Raw genomic sequence first — 11,017 nt, forward strand, 5'->3', positions numbered from 1 at the left:
GAATACTGTATTAGGTGATCTCTAAAGTCTCTCCTAGGTCTAAAATCCTATTTTCTGTGATGTTTGATATGGGTACAAGACTCCAGATTGCCCTTTTGGCTTTAGACTGCCCTGAGCTTACACTTCACACCCACACAAATTCTGTCCTGGTCCCCTGCAGGAATAAGGTCCACAAAGCTTCATCTCTCACATTTCTGGCTCTTTGAACTGACCTTTGAGCTTTCTCATTAACCATTCCTATAGGCCTCTATGGTTTCAACCTTCGAATGGCATGATACTTACTAGGCTTATTACCAGAAGAGCGTCCAATACACAAAAAGATGCTTGTATTTTAAAATTGCATGAAAAGAGCTAGATGTGATGCTTTATATGCTATATGCTCATAATTTTGTTTAAAATACATTGAGAAAAAAATAGGAAGAAATACCCAAAAGTGTTAACAGTGGTTATTTTTTCTTTTTACTTTCTTATATTTTTCCAGTTTTCTTTGTGTATAACTTTTAAAATGTGGGAAATGCCTTATGTTTTGCTCTTTCTATAAGGGATTTGAGGCACTTTACCAGAAAAAAAAAACAGTACAAATGTCATCAGATTATAGAAGTAGAACATCAGAGGCATGTAGAGGAAAAAGCAGCTAATGTGCGATGACTGAACATTAAATTAATCTTCTGGGCCGCCCAGGGGAACGGGGAAAACACAGTAAATTACACAATTCTTCTTATCAGAAAGAAAGACACGTGGCAATTCCTCAAGAGAGATAGAGATTTTCGTCACTAAATTCTTTTTTCCCCTCACTTGAAAAGACAGGGCTACAGCAAACAAAATTTTTTGAAAAAAATAAAAGATTCGTAATCCCATTGCCCTCATGCAATTTTCATCTTTGCCTATAGCTTTCCGTCCTTGTCCACAGACACAAATAATTTTTCATAGCTGCAATTAGACCCTATGTACCATTCTGTGTTGTTTTTTTTCAATGAACATATCATAAACACGTTTTCATATTTAGTCTTCCAGAATTACAATTTTTAACAGCTACATAATGGTTCATCGCTGACACTAAATTCCATAAGAAATTTCTCATGTGGGATTTACCATAAGGGACAATGTCCTCAGTAACAGTTTTATAATGCACACAGAAGAGATTTTCATATTACTTTCTTGTAACTACCCTGGCTAAAAGCCAAGGGTATAACATTAAAGCATTTCTGCAGGGGCTGAGCTAATATGGTTCAGGCATGTAACCTTCTGGTGCTCTAACTTGATCTGAGGACACAACTTAAAATGCCACCTAAAGAAGTGGATGGATAGAATGTCCCTTATAATATATTCCATAAATATCTCTTCTCACAGCCAGGCTTTTGACAGGACCTCAGAGGCTGACTACATTTATTCTCTGATGAAGCCCAGAAGAGTTGGTATGCTCTGTTGTTGACTGAGGCAGGATCCATATGTTTTGGAAGCCAGATGAACAGGTGGTTGGGTGACAGGGTTAACATTCTGCCTTGAAAGTTGAGAAGCTTGACCAGTGTTGTTGCCTGCGTGGAAGTTGACCTTGCATCCCCATGGAGGTAGGGTGCAGGTGAAGCCAGATTTGTCTTAGGAAACAGCTTTTGGAACTGAGTTCCACACCACAGAGGAGAGTTTTTTTTTTTTACCTCCTTGGCCGTGCCGCATGGCATGTGGGATCTTAGTTCCCCGATCAGGGATCAAACCCGAACCCCCTGCACTGGAAGTGCAGAGTCGTAACCACTGGACCGCCAGGGAAATCCCCAGAGGAGGCATTTTTGATCTGAACAATTTTCAAAGCCCATAACCAGTCAGGTGTCCTGGGCATAAGAAGGGAATTCTCGTAAATATTCCAATGGATCCTCTGTTTTTAGGAACTGTAGGGTCCCAGTGTGTCTGCCAGTATGAATTAGCTGCAGAATGGGGTTTTATATTGACCAATTGAATCTTGGAGACTGTCACCAAGGACAATTGAAATTTTTTACATAAATGAGATTGAGCTGTTATTTCTGGCACTAATTGTATACAAGAGCCCATTGCCTCTTAAGAACTACATCTAATGTGTGATAACACTATGTCAGCAGAATAAAGGTGGATTCATTTTTTTAAATTAATTAATTTATTTATTTATGGCTGTGTTGAGTCTTAGTTGATGCACGGGGGCTTTTTCTAGTTGCGGCGAGCGGGAGCTACTCCTCGTTGCGATGCGCGGCCTCTCACTGTGGTGGCTTCTCGTATTGCGGAGCATGGGCTCTAGGCACGCGGGCCTCAGCAGTCGTGGCATACAAGCTCAGCAGTTGTGGCTTACGGGCTCTAGAGTGCAGGCTCAGCAGCCGTGGCCCACAGGCTCAGTTGCTCCACGGCATGTGGGATCTTCCCGGACCAGGACTCGAACCCGTATTCCCTGCGTTGGCAGGCAGACCACTGTGCCACCAGGGAAGTCCCCGGATTCATTTTTTATTTAAGAATTTTTATTGTATTAGCATTACAGCCATAAAACCAAAAAAAACTTTTTAAAAATAGGGAAATATGGGCTTCCCTTGTGGCCCAGTGGTTGAGAATCCGCCTACCGACGCAGGGGACGCGGGTTCGTGCCCCGGTCCAGGAAGATCCCACATGCCGCGGAGCAGCTGGGTCCGTGAGCCATGGCCGCTGAGCCTGTGCTCCGCAACGGGAGAGGCCACAACAGTGAGAGGCCCGTGTACGACAAAAAAAAAAAAAAAAAAAAAAATAGGGAAATAGAATAAAATAATTACCCACAAACCCACCATCTTAACACAACTATCATTAGGATTTTGTATACTTCCCTTATTTTTTTCACCACCATATTTTTACATATTTATATTCACGTTATGTATATAAATTTGTGTCCTGTTTTAATAATTGTAGTTACACAAGTAATACATGAATAGATTTTTCTTTAAAATTTTAGAACATTACAGAAAAATCTAAAAATCCCTTTAAAAAAAATCCCTTTGGTCCCTTATCCCATTCACCTTTCCTCCCTCCTTGAAGTTAGCACTGTCATTAGTTTGATATGTACTCTTCCAGACCTTTTAAAAAAATACTCTTACATAGGAAAAATGTAGTATTGTTTTGTGTGCAATAAATGATTACATTCAGCAACTGACTTTTTTCACACAAAAATGTTTTTGAGATCTATCCTTGTTGATACTTCTAGCTCATTCCCTGTAACTGTTGTATTGTATTCCATTTAACGAATATGTCACATTTTATTTAGCCATTCCCCAAGGGAGAATTCTTGTGTGTGTGTGTGTGTGTGTGTGTGTGTGTGTGTGTGTGTGGCAAGAGGGTTAAAAGGTCTGCTAAACTGCCTTAGTTTCCCTGGTGTCACTTGGAGCACATTGATGCAAAGAGACAACCTGAAGTAAGAAAAAAAATAAGTCACTTTAGGAACCCTCCTACACTGTTGGTGGAAATGTAAACTGGTACAGCCACTATGGAGAGCAGTATGGAGGTTCCTTTAAAAACTGCAAATAGAGCTACCATATGATCCAGTAATCCCAATCCTGGGCATATACCCAGAGAAAACCATAATTCGAAAAGATACATGCACCCCAATGCTCATTGCAGCACTATTTACAATAGCCAGGACATGGAAGCAACCTAAATGTCCATCAACAGAGGAATGGATAAAGAAGATGTGGTACACATGTACAATGGAATATTACTCAGCCATAAAAAAGAATGAAATAATGCCATTTGCAGCAACATGGATGGACCTAGAGATTGTTATACTGAGTGAAGTAAATCAGACCAAGAAAGACAAATATATGATATCACTTATGTGTGGAATCTAAAAAAAGGCTACAAATGAATTTATCTACAAAACAGAAATAGAGTTACAGATGTAGAAAATAAACTTATGGTTACCAGGGGGTAAGGGGGGGCAGGATAAATTGGAAGATTGGAACTGACACATATACACTATTACATATAAAATAGATAACTAAGAAGGACCTACTGTACAGCACAGGGAACTCTACTCAGTACTCTGTAATGGCCTATACGGGAAAAGAATCTAAAAAAGAGTGGATATATTATGTGTATAACAGATTCACTTTGCTGTACACCTGAAACTAGCACAACATTGTAAATCAACTATACCCCAATAAAATTTTTTTAAAAGTCACTTTACATGCAGACGCAGAGATGCCTGATCCTCAGATCATCATCCTGCGAGTCTAGATTCACAGTGCTGTCCAATGGAACCTTCTATGATGATGGAAATATTCTATATCTGCTCTGTTCAATACAGTAGCCATTAGCCACATGTGCTTATTCAGCATTTGAAATGTGGCCAGGCAACTGAGGAGCTGAAGTTTTAATTTAATTTAAATTTGGTGACATGTGGCTAGTGGCTACTGTATTGGATGGTGCAAGACTCTAGCGTACGGTAATGGAAGCCACAGTTTTTTACCCTACAAATTATATCATCAGGAGCTCTAAGACAATTGCATCCACCCTCTAAAGGTCAATGAATGATGCTAAGATCTTGTGTTGGTCCCTTTACATGTCCTACTTTTAAGTCTCCTTGTTCCTGATTTCCAGGTGGGTTAAAAGATGGATTATCATACAGAAAAGACAAGGTTGCTGGAAATCCTTTCTGGGAAATGACTATACTCAAACCAAACCATGTAGAAATTAACTTCTAATTCCAACACTCTCGCATGACATTTAATAATCGAACCCCCCCCATCAGCCATCCCACTAGCCCAGTGAAAGTTTCAAGGATGACGGAAGCAATATACAAAGTCAACAGAATAATATGAATATCTTAAAAACAATCTTGGCTATGAGCTGTCGAGTTGTTTGTCATAAATGGGTTTAGACCCGGAGAGAACTAATCTACTTTCTTGTTTTCCATAAATGCCTCTGGGACTTCCCGAATCCCCATCCAGATCTCCTTTATCACCCAGAATGTTCCCGACTGTCCCACATAGTCTGCTAAATCTATAGCTCACGTAGATAGGCACGTGGTTATGCAATTTGCTCCCAGAGTAGGCTCCAGAATGTCCAGACCTAGTGTCCAGTTGATCTTCCCTGGCAACATCAGGCAGATATGACAGCACATGTGGGCTGAAGAAATACATAGTGTGCCCCTGGGGAATAGTGAGGCACGAGGCACAAACACACATACTCTTAATACAGATAATAATAAAATAACATGAAAAATATGCTAGCTATGCCTGTAATAAAAATCCATGACCAGCTCCTCTTTTTCATGCGGGTGCCAATGTATGAAAGTATGTATATACATATACCTATCCTCTTGTCTTTCCCTCCCCCCTCCCGTTTCCTGTTCTTTTATGTTTACTTTCTCTGATCTCTTTGCTTAGTCTCTTTCTTCTTCTGCCTCTGGCAGTTTCCACTGCTGATCCCCTTTCTTCTTTTCCTGAGGCCAGTCTTATAGCATCCTTCAACAAGGTCATGCACTTAGTTAATCTATGAGTGGTATCAGGCCATTAAGGTACAAGTTAAAGAGAAAGGAGGCTTAAACACAGTCCTGTTTTACTTGTGATTGTCGTCTGGTGTATCAGGGGACCTCTACCTACCCTTAGACTTTCTATTTTAAACTTTTTAAAAAAGAAAGTCCCCCCCCACTCACTATAGGAATAATGCTGCTTAAATAATGTGTTTATTAAAGAAAAATTGTGAAATACAGAAAAGAATTGTTTAAAGTAACTGTAGTTCCATCACCCAGTGAAAACCACAGCCAATAATTTGGCTATATTTCTTTCCAGCATTATTTTCCCCTTCCACATAGATTTTTTTTTTTTTTACAAAAACAATGTAATCACACTATACATACAATTTTGTATTTTTGGTTTTGTCTTTTTCCCACTTAACATATAAGTGTGTTTTCAAATGATTACACAGGTTTATAAATATAATTTTAGTGCCTACATAATATTCTATAAGTTGGATGCACCATAGTTTAATCATTTCCACGTTACTCATCATTTATCTTGAAGTGGTATTGAATGAGGATTTTCACAAGCATTGATTACCAAGGATCTATGTTAAGCACATATGGATAGCCTCCAAACAGTAATTGCCCATGAAATCACAGGAAAATGATAGTTCAATGAAAGCTTCAGTTTTTCAAAGCACAGTAGATTTCTCCATAAAGTTTAAGAAAGTATAATAGTAGTCAATCTTATAGTAGTGTCAGGACCTCCTTCTCGATGATGACAGCCTGGCATAGTAGAAAGGAAAAAATACTTTGGAATCAGACTTTCTTTTCTTTATTCGATAATATTAATTGAGTGCTTATTGCATGCACTGTAAATACACCAATAAGGAAAACATGATGCATGCCCTAATGGAACATATAGTCTAGTGAAGTCACAGACAATCAACTCATGTAATTACATACAGCATGATAAATGCTAAGATTGGAGAAATGTGGGGGGCTATTGATGTATTAGTGAGGGACACCTAACTTGGACTTGGGGGATCAGGAAGGCTTCCTGGAGGAAGTGGCGTTTAAGCTTAGTTGTGAAGGATGAGTAGGAGTTAGCAGGCTGAAGATAGGGAGGGGACTAGAGGAGAGACTGTGTGTTCCAGACATAAGGAACAGCAAGAATAAAGGATTATAAGCATGAGAGAGACTCTCTTTATCTGAAGAGAGTCTTTATTTTGCCTTTGTTATTGAAGAATATTTTTACTGAACATAGAATTCTGGGTCGCCAGTGATTTTTTCCCCCCAGTAATTTAAAGATGTTTTTCTACTGTCTTCTAGCATCCACAGATTCTGAGGAGGAGTCCATTGTTATTTGAATCATTATATGTAATGTGCTGTTTTTCTCTGGCTGATTTCGAGATTTTCTCTTGATCTTTGGTTCTCAGCAGTTTGACTATGATACACATAGGTGCAATTTTCTCCATATTTATCCTGTTTGGGCTTTGCTGAGCTTGAATCTTTAAATATATGTCCTTCACCAAATTTGGGAAGGGTTCAACCATTTTTTCTTCCAATACTGTTTCTGGCCCCATTCTCTCTTTTCTCTCCTTCAGGGATGCTAATCACACCTATTTTAGACCACTGATGTTCTCTCATGGGTCTATAAGGCTCTGTTCATTTTATTTCAACCAACTCTCGTCTTCAGATCAGATAGTTTTTATTGCTGTACCTTCAAGTTCACTTACTCTTTCCTCTGGTGTTTCATTCTGCTATTAAGTGCACCTAGTTAATTTTTTAAATTTCAGACATTGTGTTTTTCAGTTTTAGAATTTCCATTTAGTTCCTTTTTATATTTTCTATTTCTCTGCTGAAGTTTCCTATCTCTTCATTCATTACCAGGGCATTTTTCCTCTCCTCATTGAGCATCATCATCTCAGGGTTGGCCTCCATGAATTGTCTTTCCCTTGAGAATGGGCCACATTTTCCTGATTCTTCATATAGTGAGCAATTTTAGAGGGTTTACTGGACATTGTGAATGCTATCTTGTGGAGTCTCTGGATACTGTTATACTTCTCTGAAGAGTGAGGATGCATTTGTTTCAGCAGGCAATTAACTTGGTTAGATTCAAACTAAAAACCCTGCCTTGCCTGTGGTGGGTGGCAGCTCAAATGTCAGTTCCATTCTTTTAGTCTTAGATGAAAGTTGTTTTCAGTCCACCCTGTGCATGTATGGTTTAGGATAAGTCTTGGGAGGAATTTATACAGATAATTTAGGGCTCCTCCTCAGGATGTCTTTCTGATATATCCCCTCATTTTCTAGAGACTGTCGTTTCCCCAGATCCTGTCCTCTGGTTCTATAGGCTAGAAAGATGAGGGCTTCCTGTTGTAGTTTTAGTGATGTGGCTGATGACTACAGCCTGTCCTCAGGCTAAATCCATAAAAATAGGAACCCTGGCCCCTGCTGTTCCCTTCTTCTAAGTTCCAACCTCCATCCAATATCCGCCTAGTTTTGTTTACTCTCTGGAGCTTTCATGTGTGTGTGTGTGTGTGTGTGTGTGTGTGTGTGTATTTTGTCCAGAGTTTATAGTTGTTACCGGTTGAGAGTTTATTCCATCAAACCTGTGAGAGAATCTCAGATGAGCTTACTTCACATTTTGGGGGGAAAATCATTGCCCCTTTCTTTTTCACCTTAACATTTCTCTATATTATTACCCATATTCTCCTCTTGCTTCAGAGAAAAAGAAAGGCTAACTTGTTTACTTTTCCCCATCACCTCCTATTTTTATCAGGAACTACAGTTCTTCCAACCATTTATTCAGTTATTCAACAAATATGTATTGAACCAGGCATTGAACTAGGCATTATAGGTAAGAAGAGTAAGTCAAAATAGACCCTACTTCACTGAGACCTCTCTCTTCAAGGTCATCAAACATCTGGCTTCTTAATCACCAGATCAAATAACCTTATCTCAGTCTTATCCTTTCTAACTTCATTGATCCATCCTCCATTGACTCTGGTGACCAGTCTCTCCTTAAAACTCTCTTCTTCATCTTCCAGTTCTCTCACCTCATTGATTTCTCCTCTCATTTTCCAATTAGAGGAATTCTCGGAGATTTTGTCCTTGGTTGCTTTGTTCTCTTGTCCTTAGTAGTCTTAATCTTAGTGTTTCAACTACTACTTACATACCCAAGACTCCAAGTCTCTGTCTGCAGTCCTGACATCTCTCCTGAGATTGAGACTTGAATTTCAGCTGTTTGTCTCCACTTCGTTGTCTAACAATCACAGTAAACTGCATGTAGTCAGAATCCAACTCATTATGTAGCTCCTGAACCTATTCTTCCTCCTATGCTTCCTATATTGATTAATTTTGATACTGGAAGTGTATAATTAAATAAGAGCTGAATCAGGGCTGTTGCAAAAGGGATTTTTGCGTTGGGTGGGAAGTTTGACAATAGGGAAATCTCTAAAGTCCTTTCTAATTCTGTGATTCCATTATGGTCCCAGCACAGTGTTATCCATTTCCTTCAAGGAGCTTGCAATTGAATCAGGGGAGACAACAACTGAGTGATAGCTAGTCCTGACTTCAAATGCTGCAGGAATTCAGAGAAAGGAGATAGTGTGCATTGAAGTAGTAAGAGAAGCCTAAGCTAAGGTATTCAAAGGTAGAAGCTGTATCCTCTATTTAATTTCTATCCCCACACACCATTCTCTACACAGTGTAGAAGCTCTATAAAAACTCTTTGAATGATTTTGTAATCATCATTAATGTTTATTGAGTACACATTGAGTGCATAGCTCTTCACTAATGATTCAGGGGTTAACCAAGATTTGATGTAGTCTCTGACCTTTCCCAATCAATTAGTCAACCAACAAATATTTGCTGAGTGCCTATTATTTGCAATACACCATGCTAGGCATTATGGGGGATACACGATGCAAGAGAAATAAAAGTCATAGTCTCTTCCCTTAGGGAGTTTACGGTATGGTTGGTAAGATGAGACATAAATGTACACAAGACTAATTAAAAATGCGAGTCAGAGCCAAATGAACGCTACAGACAAGAAGTCTGTAAAAAATTTCAAAAGTACAGATTACTGTAGACTGGATGAATATGGAGGCTTTATGGAGGAGGTGGGACCTGCACTGGGCTTTGAAGGATGGGCAGAAATTAAATAGGCTTGAAGTTATCATAGGTATTAAGAAGATAGAATTCAATACAAAAAGTTTCAGATTAAAGGCCAGATGAAGAACATCTAGGCAGGAGCAGGCAACTTACACCAGAATGTTACTAAGCTGTTGTTAGTGACATTCTACCCCTTAAAGTTTTTTTTTTTTTGGTCTTTATTTCTCTCCTTTTTCCTTTCCTAATTCTTTTTCCATCTTACACCCTTTATGATGACTCCTTTTTAGCCCTGTATGGGCTAAAAGGATCTTCTCTGGGCGGCAGGTTGAAAACCTGGGCTCCAAAACCAGACTGGCTGGGTTCAAATCCTGGCTTTACCACTAATTAGCTGTGTGATTTTGGGCAAATTGCTTAATCTGTCTGTGCCTCATTAGTAAAATGCAGCTATAAAAATAGCACCTATGTCATAGGATTGTTCTGAGGATTAACTGAGTTAAAATACATAAAGTGATTAAAAGAGTGCCTGGCAGATAGTAAGTGTTCAATAAATGTTAGCTTTTATTAAGGGAAGAAAGCTGGCTAATTGCAACATTATCATCTTTCCAGGTCTTATTGTTGCTAGATGATTCATTATATAATTAACAAACACCTGTATGGAAGCTGGAGGCCAAACTCTTGTCAGCTAAAGGGTTAGGTCTTTAGCAACACCTGATAAACATGCATAGCTACTCACACACTTAGGCCGCACCACTTTTCCTCAGATTGCCCTCACCCTTAGGCGATCGAGAGATACTTTAGTAAAGTAAATACAATCACCAACTTAAGTAGACAAGTTGAGTATTTAAAGGACTTTTCATCAACATTGGAAATGTTTCATTAACATTTCATCCAACTTTCAGAAGGGATTTAGTTAAAGTAGAGACGATCCCTAGGGAGGCGCCAGGTGAAATTAGGGTTAAAGGAACTTCAAGAGGAGAAGTCACTACTAGTAGTAGGCAGTTGGATGGATGTGTGCAGAAGGAGAGCGGGGCTCCATAGAAAGGCAGGTAAATTCTGGATCAACATTCCCTGGAGTAGACTGTATGTCATGAGCCCTGCTCTCTGGATTTCCTCTCTACACTACCTCTTTTACACTCAGACCCTCCCCCTACTCCCTCCCTGCAGTTCCAGACCCCTGCTCCCAAGAACACAAACACTCCAAATTATAGGGGCTCTTGATTTGCCAATTCCTCAGGACAGTCTGAATAGAGACTAGAAAGAAGTTCTTGTCAGTATGATTGCGTATGACTGATTCGGAGATTGTGCAATCTCCTTTGGGAAAAATTTAAAGGCAGAAAGATGGATAGATGTATGTTTAAGGTCCAGTATTGCCTGTGGGCAGGAGGATGAACTAATGAGATTCCTTCCAATTTGAGGATCCTAAATCTCTCTCTCTCATTCCCCTCCCAACACTGGACTCCT

This window comes from Delphinus delphis, chromosome X, assembly GCF_949987515.2.
Source record: "Delphinus delphis chromosome X, mDelDel1.2, whole genome shotgun sequence".
NCBI lineage: Eukaryota > Metazoa > Chordata > Mammalia > Artiodactyla > Delphinidae > Delphinus > Delphinus delphis.